Raw genomic sequence first — 21,190 nt, 5'->3', positions numbered from 1 at the left:
CCATACTGTGAGGCATGGTGAGACCCATGTGGCAAGGAACTGAGGGTCTCCCCAGGCCAACAGTCAACACTGCTGAAGCCCTCGGTCATACCACTCACAAGAAATTGAATTCTGCCAACACCATGTGATTCTGGAGACAGATCTTCTCCAGTTGGGCCTTGAGACAAGACCACAGCTTCAGCTGATTACCTTAAAGCTAAAATTCTGAAGCAGAAGACCTAAGATATGCCTTGCTCTTCCTATTACTTCATCTCCACAAGCTTTCCCACCACATCAGTAGTTATGGTTTTCATTTGCTTCACATAAAATGACCACTAAATTTTAAACACTTCCAGGATGATTCTACAATTGCCAATAGCATATATGTTTAGTAGTCAGTCCTGATACTGGTGTCTTAGTGTGTATAAACATGTAATAAAATGCCACAGCCATGCTTGTGCATTCTTTGCCTTCCCAAGTCAAGTGAGAAGGCCTGTCCTTCAGAGCTACCTTCGGGACTTATCGCTGAATCTAAAATAGATCAATCCATAGAGACAGGAAGCAATCTAGTGGTTTTTAGGGCTAAGGGAAAGAGGAATGGGGAATGACTGCTGAATGGTTCTTCTTTGGGGTGATTAAACTGTCTCAAAACTAGATAGAGGTAGTTGTTGCACAATACTGTGACTGTATTAAATGTCACTTTAAAGTGGTTAATGAGGGCCTTCCCTGATGGTCCAATGGTTAAGAATCCACCTTCCAACGCAAAAGACTTGGGTTCAGTCCCTGGGTGGGGAACTAAGATCCCACATGCTGCAGGACAACTAAGCCTGCACATCACAACTACTGAGTCCTGCACTCTGCAACTAGTGAGAAGCCCACACGTGGTCAAGTGGTGATCACAGCAAAGATCCCAAGAGGTGCAATGAAGGTTCCACGTGCCGCAACGAAGACATGACACAGACATAAGGAAATAATTAAAAAATAAAATGGTCAATGGTCATTTTAGGTATACGAAGTTTACCACGATAAAATCAAGTATGCTTGAAAAAAAGAGTAAACAAGGAAAAGGCTTCCCAAGTGGCGCTAGTGGTAAAGAACCCACCTGCCAATGCAGGAGACATAAGAGACGCAGGTTATATCCCTGGGTCGGGAAGACCCCCTGGAGGAAGGCATGTCAACCCACTCCAGTATTCTTGCCTGGAGAATCCCATGGACAGAGGAGCCTGACAGACTGCAGTTCATAGGGTCGCACAGAGTCAGACGTGACTGAAGTGACTTAACATGCACACAAACAGGGAGAAGTTAGGGACCAAGAAGGCTTTGAAAGGTCAGAGAAATACTTTTTTCTCAGGTCAGTCTGGTCACTTTTCCATGAGGGAAAAATCAAAAGCAACTGTACTCTATATTAATCCTGAATAATATACTAATGGATTCTAAAAGATCATTGATGATAAGATTTACAATCAACAATAAAAATATACATTGACTTTAAGATTTATTCATGATTTTAAAAGCATTAAAATACAAAAATTATTGGTATTAGAATCGAAGGAAAACACTATCACAAATAAATTAAATGTGTTGCTGTTGTTTAGTCACTATGTTGTGTCCAATTCTTTTGTGACCCCATGGACTATAGTCCGTGAGGCTCCTCTGTCCATGGATTTCCCAGGCAAGAATACTGGAGTGGGTTGCCATTTCCTTCTCCAGGGGATCTTCCCGACCCAGGGATCGAACCTGTGTCTCCTGCTTGGCAGGTGGACTCTTAACCACTGAGCCACCTTGGAACTACAATGTCAACTATGGAGAAATACACAGAAAGACTGGAAGACAATAGGTCATTTTAACTCCTCTGAGTAGACAGGTTGTGGGTGAGTTTTTCCCAGCTTCTGAAATGTGGCCAGATCGGGTTTCCTTTCCTTTCATCTTCTCTATACCGTACTGTAGGAAGAGGGCCTTCTAGCCTCAGGCACCAACGTTATGCATTGTGAGGGGAAAGTGATGGTAACAGAGAGGCTGGTTTGTCTAGGTCAGTATTACCCTCTGAAAACTTCATTTCGTCGACAAAACTTTATGGCAGGTCTATTATGTGATAGGCATTATTCTAGACGCTAGGAAGACAGGTGTAAACACGAAAAATCTCTGATAATGGAGCTTCCAGCCACAACCACAGGGTACAGCTAGAACACCAATGGAAGAGCAACAAAGGCGAAGGGGGCGGGGCCCAAGAAAGAGGGGTTTCTCATCACTCATGGAAGGAGAGTCAGCACAGCCTGAACGGCAACCCAGAGGAAACGGGAGCAAAAATGTGTGCCCCATTCTCTGACCTCCGATTATTTTGTGGCCTTCTCTGAATAAAGGTTTTTTGTGGTGGTGGACAGAGCTAGAAGCCTGCCCAGCTGTTCCTGGGCATAAAGCCAGGATTATATATTTTACCCCAAATTTTTGCTTTGAGCATATACTGCTTCACAGTAAACAAACAAAAATGGATGAAATAGACGTCTATTAACCCCTACGCTGCTCCTTTTAGCCAACTAAGCAGGTGGTTTTAGAAGGGGTCAGGTCATTATCTGCAAAAATAATGACCTTATGAAAATGTATAAAACAAGAAATCCCAAGAGAAGCTGAAATTTTACCTCAAGTAAAGAAATAAGAGAGAAAGGATAAGCGAAATGGAGTTTCTCTTTGAAAAGTGCTGGCTTTTTCTGAATTCTAATGGATTGTGTGTCATTGAAACACCATTTAAGTGGTCTGAATGATTTTTCTTTTCAGGATGATAATGGATGTGACATAGGGGCTAGAGGACTAAAAGGAAGCAAGGATGAGAGACAAGCAGATACCGAGAGAAGATCCTGCAAAAGCTTTTAGTTCTTTTTATTATTCACATCCCTGAAAATGGATATGTCTGCAAATTGATTATAAAAATCAACTTACCACATTTGGAAATGGCATGGTAGATTATCTGTTCATTCCTTCCCCTCCAAGAAAACCTTTAGCTGCTCCTGTTTGTGCATTAAAAGATGGATTAATGTCTCCACCTTAAGCTTTTCCCATTGATCACTACTCACTGACTAGGGTAATTACCTACACTGAGGTATGCTGTAGACCTGAAAGATGTTCCTCACTTCTCGGAACATCACATCACCAGGCCTGTCATGATTAGACAGCATCATATTTGCCTTGCTCAGCTGAAACTAAGACATTTCACCAGTCTTAGTGATGCCTATTTGACAACCAATTTATTTGGGAATGAGCCTAATGATTTGTCACTGATGGACCACAGAAGCAGATTTCAGAGAACCCAGAAAAGAGACAATGACAAGTTATGTTGGGCAAACTACCCTTGTTACTCAGCCAGCAGGTAAAAGTGTTACAGGGCAAGTGTTCTAGCTCTAGGATTTGAAGTCACATAGCCAAAATACAGTCATCAACTCTTACAGCTTAAGGGCACTCTAAAGATCTAGTCCCTGGCTATCAGGTCAGGATCTACCTGCAGATATCAACGCCTTCCCAAGAAGATCAACAAGCCAGTTGCAGCTTCCAGGTATCTTTCCACAGTTACTGACATTTCCATTGAGATGAGAAATACTGCAGTTATCACTTCCATCCAAGCATGTATGCACATACATTCTCTCATTTATCTCAGTCAGTCAACAACCACTTTTTGGGACCTCCCTGGCTGTCCAATGGTTGGGACTTCACCTTCCAAAGCAGGGGGTATGGGTTCGACCCCTGGTCAGGGAGTTAAGATCCCACATACCTTGTGGCCAAAAAACCAAAACACAGAACAGAGACAATATTGTAACAAATTCAATAGAGACTTTAAAAATGGTCCACACATCAAAAAATAAATAGAAATGGTTCACATAAAAAAAATAAATAAAAACAAAATTGAGCATTTAAAAAAAACTTTAAAACAAAAACCACTACTTATGCAGCTGCTAAAATGTGCTGTATACTATGGAAGGTCTTAGGAATACAAAGATGACTAAGGCAGGATTCCTCACCTTCAGGTAGCTCACAATCCTGTAAGGAAGACAGACATTAACAAATACAATATAGCACCATCAGCAAAAGCCATGCAAGTATAGGAAGTAACCAACCTATGAGAACTCTCCCAAATAAGATGACATCTGCCTCAGCTACTGCAGAATGAGTTAAGTATACCACAGATCTATGGGGGAGAAGGGAGAAAAGGAATTCCGGACAGAGAGGCCTGGATATGCATGACATGTTCTGCATGACAGAACACGACATGATCAGGTTAAGGAGCACACAGTGTGGCAGGGATGAGAAGCACACATGGCAGAAGGAAACGCAGCAGACGGTAAGGTCATAGGAGGTCTGAGGCTCACATGTGCATGAGGCCCAAATGTGCACAGCCTTAAAGGCCAGAACAAAGAGACTCTGACATTCTCATAGGCAAATGAAGTAGTCAACACAGGGTTTTAATTTCAGAGGGACTAGTTGTCTTATTCAGATTGATTGCTTCTCAGAAGTCGGCCTAACACCTTCTCTCACAATATATATATTTGTCCAGTGGGCTTGCTGCTGCTCCCAACAGACATAATCAGTCTTGTGTTTTAGAAGGATTTCACTGAAAACAGCATAGAAGTGGACTGGAAGTGGAAGAGACTGCAAAGGAGGAAACTGGTAAACACGCTCCTGCAATAGTCTGGGCAAGAGAGGATGCTAGCCTAACAAAGGCAGGATGGCAAAAAAGGATATGTTCGATAGCCACTTAGGAGAAAATTAATGGGACTTTGCTATCAACTGGATGTGGAAACTGAGGGAAACCAAGAGGAATCAGAGATAACACCCTGATTTCTAACTTAGACAATGAATGTTTCCAAATGGCTTGGTACCTCTATCAGCTCAAGCAGCACCAAGTAGTCAGTTGGATCAAGATCACAGGTGGATGGGTTAGACTTGGACTTCTGAGTCAAAAAAAAGAAGGTGGACCCGATACACTGGAAGTGTGGACAGAGAAAAATCATAGAGGCTTCTACACAGGGACCTCGGTCCATTCAAAGCCCCTTTAGGCAGATTAAAAAACTGAAGCTCAGAGCAATTAAAAGACTTACCCAAGATCATACCATACATTAGAAGCAAAGCCAAAGCAATATAAGAAATTACCCCAGGGCTCCACAAATGATTTTACAATGTTTCCTTTCACAAATTAAGACAATATCAAACACTTTAACTTCCTAAGCATGGAAATGGAAGAGCGGACATGTAAGTAAAAGAACTTGTGTACAAACTTGTGTACAACTCCACCTTTCACCATACTGTCTTTTCACTGTTTTGTTCAGTTCTTGCAATCTGTTCTATATCCTAGTACATTGGAACATTTATTTCCTTTATTCCAATGAAAATCGTTGGAAAGATCAATAGATATATACTCATACTAGCCTTGAGGCCATGGCTTTACTAATGGAACAAATAAATATTTTTTTGAATGAATCAAATACAGATGACTGCAGACCCCAGACTTAAGTTAAAAAACAAAAAAAGTTAGCTTTGCAATTTCATATCTAAAAAAAGACAAGAAAAGTCGTTACTAATTCACTGGAACACATTTCTGCTGTCTCTGCAATACAATGTTTTTTTGTCTCTTTAAAAGGAGGCATTCAAATTTACTCACTTGTTTTTATTCATCCAAAAATCAATATCTGGGACTCTTAATAAATTGAATTTAGGGTTTCAAAATATAATTCATGAGTCACTGGAGATACAGCAAATATTGAACAGAATAACTTCATGTCCCTTGCCAATATTTTTTTCTTTATTATCTGCTTAAAATGTTCAAGATCTAATGCATGGCCAGTGCTTCCCTCCAGCCAGGTCACATAATTGTCACCAAAGTATAGCTCCCAGTTGTACTTTAGGCTCAAACGCTGATGGAATGTGAAGCTTTTCGTTTAATCCATACACCCCAGTGTGAAGTGAATGTAGAAACAAGGGGAAGACAGAAAGCTTCAACATTCAATTTTACCTTCCAAACATCACACACCAAGAAAACAATCAAAAGTATTTATCACAGTATCTGACATATAAAAGGCACTATGTTTTCAACATCTCAAGGGAGAGGCAATGACATAAATAAATAAACGAATAAATTTTTAGATCTGTCAAGTGATCTTCAGTCCAGTCATTCAGTCGTGTCCGACTCTTTGCAACCCCAAAAACCACAGCACACCAGGCCTCCCCGTCCATCACCAACGCCCAGAGTTTACCCAAACTCATGTCCATTGAGTCAGTGATGCCATCCAACCGTCTCATCCTCTGTCGTCACCTTCTCCTCCTGCCCTCAATCTTTCCCAGCATCAGGGTCTTTTCAAATGACTCAGCTCTTCGCATCAGGTGGCCAAAGTATTGGAGCTTCAGCTTCAACATCAGTCCTTCCAATGAACACTCAGAACTGATCTCCTTTCGGATGGACTGGTTGGATCTCCTTGCAGTCCAAGGGACTCTCAAGAGTCTTCTCCAACACCACAGTTCAAAAGCATCAATTCTTCGGCGCTCAGTTTTCTTCACAGTTCAACTCTCACAACCATACATGACTATTGGAAAAACCATAGCTTTGACTAGACGGACCTTTGTTGACAAAGTAATGTCTCTGCTTTTTAATATGCTGTCTAGATTGGTCATAATTTTTCTTCCAAGGAATAAGCACCTTTTAATTTCATGGCTGCAGTCACCATCTACAGTGATTTTGGAGCCCCCAAAAATAAAGTCAGCCACTGTTTCCACTGTTTCCCCATCTATTTGCCACGAAGTGATGGGACCAGATGCCATGATCTTAGTTTTCTATGTACCATAAAATCAGGAAGGAAGACATTTTTCTAAGTATTGGTTTGCCAAAAAGTTCGTTTGGGTTTTTCCATATCTGTTACAGAAAAACCCAAACAAACGTTTTGGCCAATCCAGTATTTCAGATGGTGCTAGTAAAAAAGGAGGTAAACAATCACAGCAAGAACCCGTAAGACTCTTTTTTTTTTTTTTTTTCCGTAAGACTCTTAAACAGAGTGAAGGAATCCAAGTTCTGGCTTTCTAGTCTGTGCTTTGATGCATAACACGGGCACCTTCTGAAACACCATTTAATTCCAGAGACCACCGCTGACTCCACCACTCAGGCAGGTTCCCTGGTTGTTTTCTTTTCATCGAGTAGTTGCCATGTGATTACACTAATCTTTCTGTACCATAATTACTTCTGGGTTTTTTCTTTGTTTGTTTTTGTATTGCTTCTTTAACTGCCTGTCTTTCCCACCCAACAGGAAGCTCCATAAAGCCAGACTGTCTGTGCTGCTCATCATGGTGAGCCCAGAGCCTGGCAAGTACCTCACACACCACAGGCGCCTAGTATTTCTCTAGTGAATAAACTGGTAAATGAAACAAAGATGGATGGAATGGTTTGCTGAATATACTTTTTGTCCGAAAAGATTTGCCCGTATTTGGACACATTGTTAAAAATAATAAACAGTAATATATTGTAAAGGATTTGAGTCTGAGCTGGAGAAGAAAGCTGGATGCACACTTAATTTTATTAATAGCTACTAGTAATACTCCTGTATTTTTCCACCAGTAGAATCCTTTTGACCAGTGTTTTTCTGCCGTTTTAGTTGACTGCAGCGACATCTACTGATGAGTTTGAGGAAGAGCCATCTTTTTCACTTGCTGATTGCAAGTGGCGCCTGAGACCAGACCTCAGGGCACTCGCTCAGGTGTCACCCCATCGTCCCACATAATGATTCTTACAGAATGTTATCTCCATTTTACAGATAGAAGACTCGAGTGTATATTCCATTCATATATCCCAAAACAAGGCAGAGACAGAGCCCTCAAAAGCGACTCCTGGCTCCTGAATGAGGAAGGGGATGACTGTAACACAGATGCCTCGCTAGAAGAAAGGAATCAATAACTTAGCTCCTCTTTATCTGAATACCACCTCTATGTCTATATTTGTCTTCAAGAACTCCCATCTTTTTGAGAATTTACCCCATAAAAATGTGGCAACTCCAAACTAAATGAATGGTGACAGAAGAAACTCAGGAAACCTAGAATAGTATAAGGAGACATCTTCATGCCATTTTGCAAAATGAATAAAACCCTGTTATTTTTCTAGTGCCTCTTGTTCACTTAAGAAATCACTCTGTGTTAGCTCATCCCTGAAGCCAACTGCAGCTTATGCTATATAAAGCAGAAAAGATACTAGAGGCAGCACTGCTTGTGATTACAGCCAAACATATCCGAAGTTATACACTCGTATACTTACAAAATTCCAAATCTTAGGACTATGTTTATTGTCTGAAAAAGTAAAAAGTCAAACATCACCCACCCCAAGCTACTGTCCACTCATCAGGTCATTCCTAGTCCTCTGATGCCCACTCTGGTGTGTGCTCATTCAGGCCTTTGAGCTCTAGAGCAAGTATTATCCTAGCAAGCAACCCACTCTTACTTCCTTTGTCTCCTTGCTTGATCTCAGAAAGGATGAACTTATTGACTTAACCAGAAAAAAATCACCTTTCTAAAGCTACAATCTACCTTTAAAAAGACTTTTTTTCCTCAACTTGTGCCTCGAAGACATATGATGTGACAACTACTATGTGGGATTTTCTGGGATGCTTGGAGGGATAGAAAACCTGCCTCACTGGTTTAAGCAGATGGAAGGCAAAGGACTTCAGAGATGGAAAAAAGTAACCTTGAAACCCCACATCTAGCTTCTCTGCCAACTAGCTCTCAAGTAATGAACTACCTGAGCCTCAGTTTTCTTAGCAGTAAAGTAGGGATATCAATGATTCTGTTTATCTCATTGTTAGGACGACATATGTTAAAACATTTAGTAAACTAGAAGAGGACCATACAAATTTAAGGAAGTGTTATCTCTTAAACCTCCAAACTGAATCACTGAGGAGGTTCTATCATACTGGCACTGACCTTGATAAAGCAAGAAGTACAGTACCTGCACAGAAGAATGCACACTTTAAGACTGCAGAGAACTCTCAAATTTACCTTAATTCAAGCTTTTGCTTAAAATGAAATAATTGAGGGGATAACTCACGAGGACATCCTCCTGCAGGGCAAGGACCCAAGTCTCCTGACTGCCAGCTCACGCTCCTTCCAGGCACTGCCATCAGTCTCCCATCCCACCCAGCACGGATCATCTCCTCTCTGGAATACTATCATGTGCCCAGGTGTGCACACCTCAAACACAGAATATAAAACCAATAGGGAAAGATCAGTGAATCACAGACTATTCCACTTAGAGAAGAGAAAGCTACGGAAGAACTCCATAAGTTACACAGTTGCAAATGTTCTTAATTTCCACTGAGGACCAGACAAGTGGGGATGATGGTGATACACGGGTAAATGCTTAACAACCAATTTTGCTGAGAAAAGGTGTGTGTGTGTGTATGCACAAACTTTATTGATATAAAGGATATATAGCACACAATGTACAAATAGTTCCTGGGCATATATCTGGAGAAAAACATGGTTTAAAAGGATACATGCACCCAATGTTCACTGCAGCACTGTTTACAACAGCCAAGACATGGAAGCAACCTAACTGTCCATTGACAGAGAAATGGATAAAGTAGATGTCACGTGTGTGTGTGTGTATATATATATATACACACACATATACATACAATGGAACACTACTTAGCCATTAAGAGCATGAAATACTGCCATTTGCAGCAATATGTATGGATCCAGAGACTGTCATACTCAGTGAAATAAGTCAGGGAAGAAAAAATATCATATGACATCCCTTATACTAGAACACCTGACGTGCCTCTTGAGAAATCTGTATGCAGGTCAGGAAGCAACAGTTAGAACTAGACATGAAACAACAGATTGGTTCCAAATAGCAAAAGGAGTACGTCAAGGCTGTATATTGTCACCCTGCTTATTTAACTTATATGCAAAGTACATCATGAGAAACGCTGGGCTGGAAGAAACACAAGCTGGAATCAAGATTGCTCCGAGAAATATCAATAACCTCAGATATGCAGATGACACCACCCTTATGACAGAAAGTGAAGAGGAACTAAAATGCCACTTGATGAAAGTGAAAGAGGAGAGTGAAAAAGTTGGCTTAAAGCTCAACATTCAGAAAACGAAGATCACGGCATCTGGTCCTATTTCATGGGAAATAGATGGGGAAACAGTGGAAACAATGGCTAACTTTACTTTTTTGGGCTCCAAAATCACTGCAGATGGTGATTGCAGCCATGAAATTAAAAGACGCTTACTCCTTGGAAGAAAAGCTATGACCAACCTAGATAGCGTATTAAAAAGCAAAGACATTACTTTGCCAACAAAGGTCCATCTAGTCAAGGCTATGGTTTTTCCAGTGGTCATGTATGGATGTGAGAATTGGACTGTGAAGAAAGCTGAGTGCCAAAGAATTGATGCTTTTGAACTGTGGTGTTGGAGAAGACTCTTGCAAGTCCCTTGGACGGCAAGGAGGTCCAACCAGTCCATCCGAAAGGAGATCAGTCCTGGGTGTTCTTTGGAAGGACTCATGCTAAAGCTGAAACTCCAATACTTTGGCCACCTCATGCGAAGAGTTGATTCATTGGAAAAGACCCTGATGCTGGGAGGGCTTGAGGGCAGGAGGAGAAGGGGACGACAGAGGATGAGATGGCTCATGGCATCACTGACTCGATGGACTTGAGATTGAGTAGACTCCGGGAGTTGGTGATGGACAGGGAGGCCTGGCATGCTGCGATTCATGGGGTCGCCAAGAGTCGGACACGACTGAGCGACTGAACTGAACTGAACTGATATGCAGAATCTAAAAAGAAATGAAACACATGAACTTACTTATAAAACAGAAACAGACTCACAGATTTAGAAAATGAGTTTATGGTTGCCTGGGGGAGAGGGATAGAGAGCCTGGGACGGACATGTACACACTGCTATATTTAAAATGAATAAGCAAGAAGGTCCTACTGTATAGTACAGTAAAGTGCTCAATGTTATATAGCAGCCTGGATGGGTGGGGAGTTTGGGAGAATAGATACATATATATATATATGATTGAGTCCCTTTGCTGTCCACATGAAATGATCACAACATTGTTAATCAGCTGTATTCCAATACAAAATAAAAAGTTTAAAACAATGTACAAATAGCACTAACAGACATAATATTCCCTATTCTAAATCCTAATATAGCCAATTGCTTCTCACAGAAGGCTTTCATTAGCTTTTGCAAAACTTTTCTAGCTATAACTAACTTATGGTTGCAATTCATCTATGAGTTGACAAGTGGATTTGCACTTCATCCCACTAACTCTTTCTTCAATACATCTACTGTCATTAAATCTGATGTATGATCTACTGTTCAGCCATTCTTCATCCTGATACTAATTATACTCATTAAACTGAAGCCAATCTCAGTGCTGGCACTAAAGACAATTACTTTTTAAAATTTAATCTGCATTGTTAAGACTTTTAATTCTAGACCATCAAAAAATAGTAAATCAAGCCCTGATTTGTAGCATTTATCCATTTCTATGATACAAATATTTCCACCAGAGCCAATTAAGCTATCCATATGACATCACTGAGTGCAGAGTGGGGAAAACAGACACAACAGGCACCAAGATACAGAATTTCAACCATACAGGTACAACAGATGTAGACTGTAACTCAGTTGGCAGAGAATCTGCCTCCAGTGCAGGACCCAGGTTCCATTCCTGGGTCGGGAAGGCACCTGGAGAAGGAAATGGCAACCCACTCCAGTATTCTTGCCTGGAGAATCCCATGGACAGAGGAGCCTGGAGGGCCAGAGTCCATGGGGTTGCCAGAGTCAGACATGACTTAGCGACTAAACCAGCAGCAACCTCAAGATCACAGCCACAACTAAAATGTAGTAGAATCATTAGGAAGTGAAAAGTTTTGAGTATTACTGTTGTTATTCAGTCACTAAGTTGTGTCCAATTCTTTGCAACCCCATGGACTGCAGCATGCCAGGTTTTGAGTATGTTTGATTCTATATTTGATATAATTGATTTAAAGTTTATCTTATTAGTTAAATTAAAATTTAAATGTAAGTTTAATTTATTTAATAATAATTTTATTTTTAATAATGGCTGGATTTAACAACAAGCTTACAAAATTCCTGAAACTAACAATTGGCTCTTGCAATTCACTAAGAGCTAGCTCCAACATGGGGCTCCCAAAACCATAAGAGGGATGTGGGTTCATATATTAAGAGCAGCAATTTCACAGTGACCATATGATCCAGCAATCCCACTCCTGGGCATACACTGGGAAAAGATGAAAACTCCAAAGAGGTATATGCAGCCCACTGTTCATAGCAGCACTATTTACAACAGCCAAGAAGTGGGCATCCAAATGCCCACCAACAGATAACTGTTTTAGGAAGATGTGGGGTGTATATACAATGGAATGCTTGTTTTTCAATCACTAAATAGCGTCCAACTCTTTTGCAACCTCGTGGACTATAGCCTGCCAGGCTCCCCTGTCCATGGATTCTTCAGGCAAGAATACTGGAGTAGGTTGCCATTTCCTTCTCCAGGGAATCTTCCCAATCCAGAGATCAAACCCACCGATCCTGCATTGGCAGGCAGATTCTTTACAGCTGAGCCACTAGGGAAGCCCACAATGGAATACAACTCAGTAATTAAAAAAAAAGAATGAAATACTTCCATTTGCAGCAACATGGATGGACCAGAGAAAATCATACTAAGTGAAGCAAGTCAGACAGAGAAAGACAAATACTATATGATACCCCTTATACTGGGGTTGCAAAGAGTCGGACATGACTGAGCAACTGAACTGAACTGAACTGATACGTGGAATCTAAAAAATAATACAAAGTAATGTATATACAAAACAGAAACAAACTCACAAAAAAAACAACTTATGGTTCAGTTCAGTTCAGTCGCTCAGTCATGTCTGACTCTTTGCGACCCCATGAATCGCAGCATGCCAGGCCTCCCTGTCCATCACCATCTCCCGGAGTTCACTCAGACTCACGTCCATCAAGTCCATGATGCCATCCAGCCATCTCATCCTCGGTCGTCCCCTACTGCTCCTGCCCCCAATCCCTCCCAGCGTCAGAGTCTTTTTCAATGAGTCAACTCTTCGCATGAGGTGGCCAAAGTACTGGAGCTTCAGCTTTAGCATCATTCCTTCCAAAGAACACCTAGGGCTGATCTCCTTCAGAATGGACTGGTTGGATCTCCCTGCAGTCCAAGGGACTCTCAAGAGTCTTCTCCAACACCACAGTTCAAAAGCATCAATTCTTCGGTGCTCTGCCTTCTTCACAGTCCAACTCTCACATCCATACATGACCACAGGAAAAACCATAGCCTTGACTAGACAGACCTTAGTCGGCAAAGTAATGTCTCTGCTTTTGAATATACCATCTAGGTTGGTCATAACTTTTCTTCCAAGGAGTAAGCATCTTTTAATTTCATGGCTGCAGTCACCATCCACAGTGATTTTGGAGCCAAAAAAAATAAAGTCTGACACTGTTTCCACTGTTTCCCCATCTATTTCCCATGAAGTAACGGGACCAGATGCCATGATCTTCCTTTTCTAAATGTTGAGCTTTAAGCCAACTTTTTCACTCTGCTCTTTCACTTTCATCAAGAGGCTTTTTAGCTCCTCTTCACTTTCTGCCATAAGGGTGGTGTCATCTGCATATCTAAAGTTATTGATATTTCTCCCAGCAATCTTGATTCCAGCTTGTGTTTCTTCCAGTCCAGCGTTTCTCATGGTGTACTCTGCATATAAGTTAAATAAGCAGGGTGATAATATACAGCCTTGATGTACTCCTTTTCCTATTTGGAACCAGTCTGTTGTTCCATGTCCAGTTCTAACTGTTGCTTCCTGACCTGGAAACAGATTTCTCAAGAGGCAGAATTTCTTAAAATTCTCCAAGCCAGACTTCAGCAATACGTGAACCGTGAACTCCCTGATGTTCAAGCTGGTTTTAGAAAAGGCAGAAGAACCAGAGATCAAATTGCCAACATCCACTGGATCATGGAAAAAGCAAGAGAGTTCCAGAAAAACATCTATTTCTGCTTTATTGACTATGCCAAAGCCTTTGACTGTGTGGATCACAATAAACTGTGGAAAACTTACGGTTACCAAAGGGGAAAGGGATGGGAGGGAAGGATAATCTGTCAGGATAGGACTAACAGATACAAATTACTACATACTAAATAAACAATGAGGATTTACTATGAAACACAGGAACTATATTCAATATATTGTGATAATTTATAAAGGAAAATAATCTGAAAATATATATATGTATGTGTATATATATATGAATCACTTTGCTGTACACTTGAAACTAACACAATATTGTAAATCAATTATAACTCAGTTTTTAAAAAAGTCAGCATTTTCAAAACCAAATAAAGATGTGGGTTTAATTCCTGGTTCTGCCACTTGCTGGATGTATGAATTTGAAATAACTTCATATGTAAAATGGAAAATATATTACTATGTATCTCTTAGGGTTATTGTAAGGATTAAATCAGGTTTCTGTAAAAAAAAAGTGAAATTAGAACATTTTCTCAGTCCATATACAAAAATAAAATCAAAATGGATTAAAGACCTAAATGCATTTAAGACAAGGTACCATAAAACTCCTAGAAGAAAACATAGAACACTCTTGGACATAAATTGCAGCAAAATATTTTTTGATCTATCTCCTAAAGCAAAGAAATCAAACGTAAAAATAAATAAATGGGACCTATTGATGCTTTTTGGAGAAGGTAATGGCACCCCACTCCAGTACTCTTGCCTGGAAAATCCCATGGATGGAGGAGCCTGGTAGGCTGCAGTCCATAGGGTCTCTAAGAGTCGGACACGACTGAGCGACTTCACTTTCGCTTTTCCCTTTCATGCGTTGGAGAAGGAAATGGCAACTCACTCCAGTGTTCTTGCCTTGAGAATCCCAGGGACAGGGGAGCCTGGTGAGCTGCTGTCTATGGGGTTGCAGAGAGTCGGACACAACTCAAGTGACTTAGCAGCAGCATTGATGCTTTTGAACTGTGGTGCTGGAGAAGACTCTTGCAAGTCCCTTGGACTGCAAGGAGATCCAACCAGTCCATCCTAAAGGAGACCAGTCCTGGGTATTCATTGGAAGGACTGATGCTGAGGCTGAAACTCCAATACTTTGGCCACCTTATGCGAAGAGTTAACTCATCGGAAAAGACCCTGATGCTGGGAGAGCTTGGGGGCAGGAGGAGAAGGGGATGACAGAGGATGAGATGGCTGGATGGCATCACCGACTCAATGCACATGAGTTTGGGTGAACTCCGAGAGTTGGTGATGGACAGGGAGGCCTGGAGTGCTGCGATTCATAGGGTCGCAGAGAGTCGGACACGACTGAGCGACTGAACTGAACTGAATTAAACTTAAAGGCTTTTTGCACAGCAAAGGAAACCATCAACAAAACAAAAAAACCCAATCTGTTGAATGGAAGAAAATATTTGCAAACGATATGACCAACAGAGAGACAATATCCAAAATATATAATAGCTCACACAACTCACAATCAAAAAACTAACAATCTGATTTTAAAATGGGCGGAAGACCTAAATAGACATTTTTCCAAAGAAGACATACAAATGGCTACTAGGCACATAAAAAAATATTCAACATCACTAATCATCAGAGAAATGCAAATCAAAACACAATGAGGTATCACCTCACACTTGTCAGAATGGCTATCATCAAAAAGTCTACAAATAATAAATGCTGGCAAAGATGAGGAGGAAATAGAACCCCTGCACATTACTGGTGGGAATGCAAACTGGTACAGCCACTGTAGAAAACAGTATGGGGAGTCCTGAGAAAACTAAAAGTAGAACCACCATATGACCCAGCAATTCCAGTCCTGGGTACACACAAAGGAAATGAAGACATGTACTCCAGTGTTCATAGCAGCATTATTTACAATAGCCAAAACATGGTAGCAACCTAAGTGCCCCCCAACAGAAGAATGGATAAAGGTATGGTGTATATATATATATCAGTTCAGTTCAGTTCAGTTCAGTTCAGTCGCTTAGTTGCGTCCGATTCTTTGCGACCCCATGAATCGCAGCACGCCAGGCCTCCCTGTCCATCACCAACTCCCGGAGTTCACCCAAACCCACGTCCATTGAGTCAGTGATGCCATCCAGCCATCTCATCCTCTGTCGTCCCCTTCTCCTCCTGCCCCTAATCCCTCCCAGGATCAGAGTCTTTTCCAGTGAGTCAACTTGAGTAATAATGGGATATTATTCAGTCATATGGAGAAGGAAATGGCAACCCACTCCAGTGTTCTTGTCTGGAAAATCCCAGGGATGGGGGAGCCTGGTAGGCTGCCATCTCTGGGGTTGCACAGAGTTGGACACGACTGAAGCAACTTAGCAGCAGCAGCAGCATTCAGTCATAAAAAAGAATGAAAGTTTTCTGTTTGCAACAACATGGATAGACCTAGAGAGCATTGCACTTAGTGAAATAAATCAGAGAAAGACAAATACCTTAAGCTATCACTGATAAGTGATATCTAAAACTAAGGCAAATGAGTGAATATAACAAAACAGAAACAGACTCACAGATATAGAGAATAAACTAGTGGCTACCAGTAAGGAGAAGCAGTAGGGAAAAAATAGGAGTAGGAGATTTAAAGGTACAAACTAATATATGTAAAATAAATAAGCTATAAGGATGTATGGTACAGCACAGGAAAATATAGCCATTATTTTATAATAACTGTAAATAGAGTATAATTTATAAAAATGCTAAATCACTATGTTATATACCTAAAACTAATACAATATTGTAAATCAACTACTGTTAGTTTAAAAATAATGAATAAATAAAATCAAGCTTTCTATGGTTACCATCATAGCCAAAACCTGGTATGTACGGAACATGAAAGACGTATATGTTATTTAAATTGTTTAAGAATTTTCTCATCATTTAAGCAATGTAATGACTTTCCAAGGAAGACAATCAAATCCTCTCCTCTGGAAGTATATGGAAATTGAAGAGATGTCCATATGCATGGAAAGCACTGTGGGAATGAAGCGAGGGACAACTGACCCCCTAAGCATTACAATCATTATCCTTCCTTAAGAATCACTGCTATCTAGTATTATCTAAAGTAACAAAGGAACGCAGGAAGAAAATAAATTGCTTAGCAGTATGAGTATAAAGCAAGCACCCAGCAAATGAGAGCTGCTACTGGTAATTTTACTTTATGTGCCCGTAAAAGTGCTATGTAAACAGCAGGAGTTCAACAAAAACTTTGAAGAAGTGTGCACTTGGATGTGTTTTCTCCCAAGAGCAAGACTGGATTTGTCCTGTTCTAATCTCATTGGAAAAGACCCTGATGCTGGGAAGGATTGAAGGTGGGAGGAGAAGGGGATGACAGAGGATGATGAGATGGTTGGATGGCATCACTGACTTGATGGACATGAGTTTGAGCAAGCTCCGGGAGTTGGTGATGGACAGTGAAGCCTGGTGTGCTGCAGTCCATGGGGTCGCAGAGTCGGACACGACTGAGCGACTGAACTGATACTGACTGACTGATGATGAATCCACTCTGAGGGCTTCCCAAGTGGCACCAGTGGTAAAGAACCCACCTGCCAATGCTGTGCTTAGTCACTCAGTCAAATCCAGCTCTTTGCGACCTCATGAATTGCAGCCCACCAGGCTCTCTGTCAGTGGGGATTTTCCAGGCAAGAATACTGGAGTGGGTTGCTATACAGGAGACATAAGAGATGAAGGTTTGATTCCTGGATCAGGAATATTGCCTGGAGGAGGGCATGGCAACCCACTCCAGTATTCTTGCTTAGAAAACCCCATGGACAGAGGAGCCTGGTGGACTACAGTCCATAGGATCTCAAAAGAGTCAGACACGACTGAAGCGACTTGGCACACACACAAAATCCACTTGTGATCGGGACTCTCAGAAAATCACGGCATATTCATGTGGCTCTTTTTTAGAATTCAGCCTGTGATTCTTAACTGAAGGAGCTGGGGGTGGTTTGCTTGGCACTTTGCTCTTACAAGCCTCAGGGAAGTCCTAAAATTCCACACTTCTTAAAAGCACAAGTAATAACCATGGGAATGATCTGAGTAGCTGGGTTCATGGTAAGATCTGTCAGCATACACACTAGCCAAGGGTGGCATAGTTCATCCCCGTTTCATCCCCACTTCTCCTCTGCAGCAGGTAACAGTCAGGTGGTTTCACTTTTGAAGATACTAAGGCAGAGAGAGATGAAATGCCCTTGTCACTATCATTAAGAGTACAAATAATTAAATTAAATCAGTAAAAAATTTAAAGCAGAGCCGAAACTAACTAGTGATTTAGGAGTCTAGAGAATTCTGTCCCTAATGGGAGAAGGGGAGGACCAACAAACTACACCTTTAATAAAAGCAGATACTAAAAATTCTAATTCCTTTTTTTAAAAGACCTCTAGGACCTCTCAGTCTCCCAAGTAAGGCTTCCTCATCTTTCCCAATAAAGCATATGTCCATTGGCCTCTTGCCCCTTACAGTGTGGTCCACAGACCAGCAGCATCTTCATCTCGTGGGAGCTTTGTACAAATGCAACATCTCCAGCAGCACCTCAGACCTACTGAATCAGAACCCACATTTTATCAGCATCCCCAAGTGATCTGGATGTACACTGATATTCAAGAAGCACCATACCTGTTTTTTCTTAAGGATTATTCTCAGCTGTATAAAATTATTAAGACATTCACGATGCAGAGAAGTTGGATATAAAATTGTATGAGGCTACTAAGTAGTACAAAATATTCACCACTTCCAAGTTTATGTCTTAATACTATAGTCTTTATGCTAAATGTCCTGAAAATAGTCACGCTGTGAGTTTTTCTTTCTTAACAGCATTCTTTAATTATCCTACGTATTCCAAAAGTTAAAATATATAATTAACATAGAGAAAAATAACACTTAGAGGCAAAAATATAGGTAAGACACAGAAACCTTACCTGTAGCTTGAAGGTGCAATATCTGAAAAGTGAAAAACTCTGATCAATTATTTGTGTTGCCTCTAAGACCGGCAATCACTTTCAATCTCCTCACACTAAACTCAGTAAACTCAATGATTAATAAAGTATGGTACAAAGTCTGGGTCATGCTGGGGAAAAAAAAAGAATAAACCAACAAAGGCCACTGTCAGATTTTTAAATAATTCAACTATTGTACTCTCAAGAGCATTGAGGTTCTCAAACATGTGGTCGGTAGTAGACTCCCTCTTCTCACACACAATCTTAGTGGGAATTCCCATTGTATGCAAACTCCTTGATAAAATATGGAGGAAAGTGGTCTTTCTTATTAGGTTCCTTGCCTTCTCTGCCTGTTTAAATCAAACTAACCTCTATCTAAATAAGCCTCTATTTCACTTTGCATGTATATATCTACTCACGTAAAGTTACAACAACCCTATGAGCTAACAGTTACAATACCCGTTTTAGAGTTAGGAAAACCAAGGCTCAGAGAGGTCAAAGATTTGTCAAGGGACAATGGCAGCAAAGAGAAGACTTGAATTCAGGACATCATGACCCCAAATTCTAGGCTCTGAACTGCCACCCTGCATGTTGTCTCTATGGCTGTCACGGCTCCCCTTGTTTGAAATGACTATTTCACCCTTCGGTACTTTCAGAGCACTTTTCCCCGCATATATCACTTCCTACCTCACAGTATAGAGTTTTCATCCCCATGATTCTTATGCTCCTGGACAGCAGACCCTGTGTTCTGCACACCACTAATGATAGAAAGTCGGGTTTTCCTCAGTTCTTTGGAGTTTCCTTCCTAGAGGAAGTGCTCCTGAAAATGCAAAGTGGTCACCAAGTTGGTTTTGCTTCAGCTAAGCTGCAATTACCACCATGACCACAACCACCACCACTTGCTCCACCTTCAGCCAGGTGAAGTCACAGGACTAGTTTTCACTAATAGAATCTGAGTGGAAGGAAAATGAGTCCACTCCAGGCTGAGGCATTACACGTAGCTTTCCTTAAGTTCTTTTTCCTGCCACCTGGCTGGATACAGAGGATCTATTGAGGTTGCTTAGGCCCAAGAAGATAGTGGAGACACTTGGTGGAAGAGTAACTATTGACAATGGCAGCTCTGAAGAGGGCAAATAACAAATCCACTGCATTAAGCCACTGAGACTGGAATCGTTTATTACAGCAACTGGCCTTCCCTTCCAGATACATCTTCGCTTATCCAAAGTCTCCTATTCAGTTCTTTTAGTTAACAAGTACTCTTTCACAATACAGACGCTTCCAAACAAATTAGGGCTACAAGGGATTCTTACTTCAGTGTGCAAGAAAAAATTTTAACTTTGAAAAAAGGAAGATGATACTGAACATTTCTTTTAATGGACTGTTGAAGTCTGTGAGAACTATCTGATTCCTTGTAGGGCTCTGAGTCACCTTTGGACTCAATTTTTTAACTTGTAGATAACTGACAGCGATACAAATAGTTCTTCTCCAGACACGCAAATTGCAGAAACAGCCTTCATCCCTTAGAAAAACTTAGTCATAGATCCATTTGTCAATTTACTTTAAAGTCCTTTTTTTTGGTCTGTTTGTTTTGGTTTAAAAGTTGGAGTTTATTTGACAATTCACAAGTGATTTGCAAATTTTATGGATTAGTTGGAGCCAAATTTGAAACAGTCCTTGATTCCATGTAAATTTGTGATTTTTTGATCTTTCCTTTGATCCAGCTGTGGTATCTGCCTGGTTCCTTTGTTAATTAATGAGCTTTTAAAAGTCTTTGACACATGTTCATTCTATATCTGAGTAAGAATCATAATTAAATCTTCTTTAAAAACATACCTTTTAAACAACTATGAATTACCGATGGTCCCTCAAAAAGTCTTTAAACCAAGTTCTTAAAGAAAGAGTGTTTTGATATAGTGAAATGGATTAAGGGAAAACTGAAGACTCTTTGGATCCCAAGGATAGTCCTGCGTGGCTGCCACCCTAGTGATGAAAGCAAAGGTACAAAGTGAGGATGATAAGGATGATGACCAGGGAGAAGGAGGAAGAAAAGCTTGAAAGATTTCACTGAGAACAAACTTCCCCCGCATCATGATTTTTCCCGTGGTTTTCGCCTACCTCCTTTTTATTAGTGGATTAAGTAAATGAGTTGTTTTTAGAACTCTCTGTGGTTTCTGAGGCTAGCAACAACTC

The 21,190-nt window shown here is 40.8% G+C and overlaps 1 protein-coding gene across 1 annotated transcript in view; it reads right to left on the bottom strand.

The window, feature by feature from the left end:
- Positions 1-21,190, bottom strand: part of ARMH4 (armadillo like helical domain containing 4) — a 133,164-nt gene that overhangs the window by 54,223 nt on the left and 57,751 nt on the right. The window lies entirely within an intron of this gene.

The sequence above is a fragment of the Capricornis sumatraensis genome, chromosome 2 (assembly GCF_032405125.1).
Source record: "Capricornis sumatraensis isolate serow.1 chromosome 2, serow.2, whole genome shotgun sequence".
Lineage (NCBI taxonomy): Eukaryota > Metazoa > Chordata > Mammalia > Artiodactyla > Bovidae > Capricornis > Capricornis sumatraensis.
Note: the sequence above shows the minus strand (reverse complement) of the source record. Positions and strands in the feature narration are given on the sequence as shown.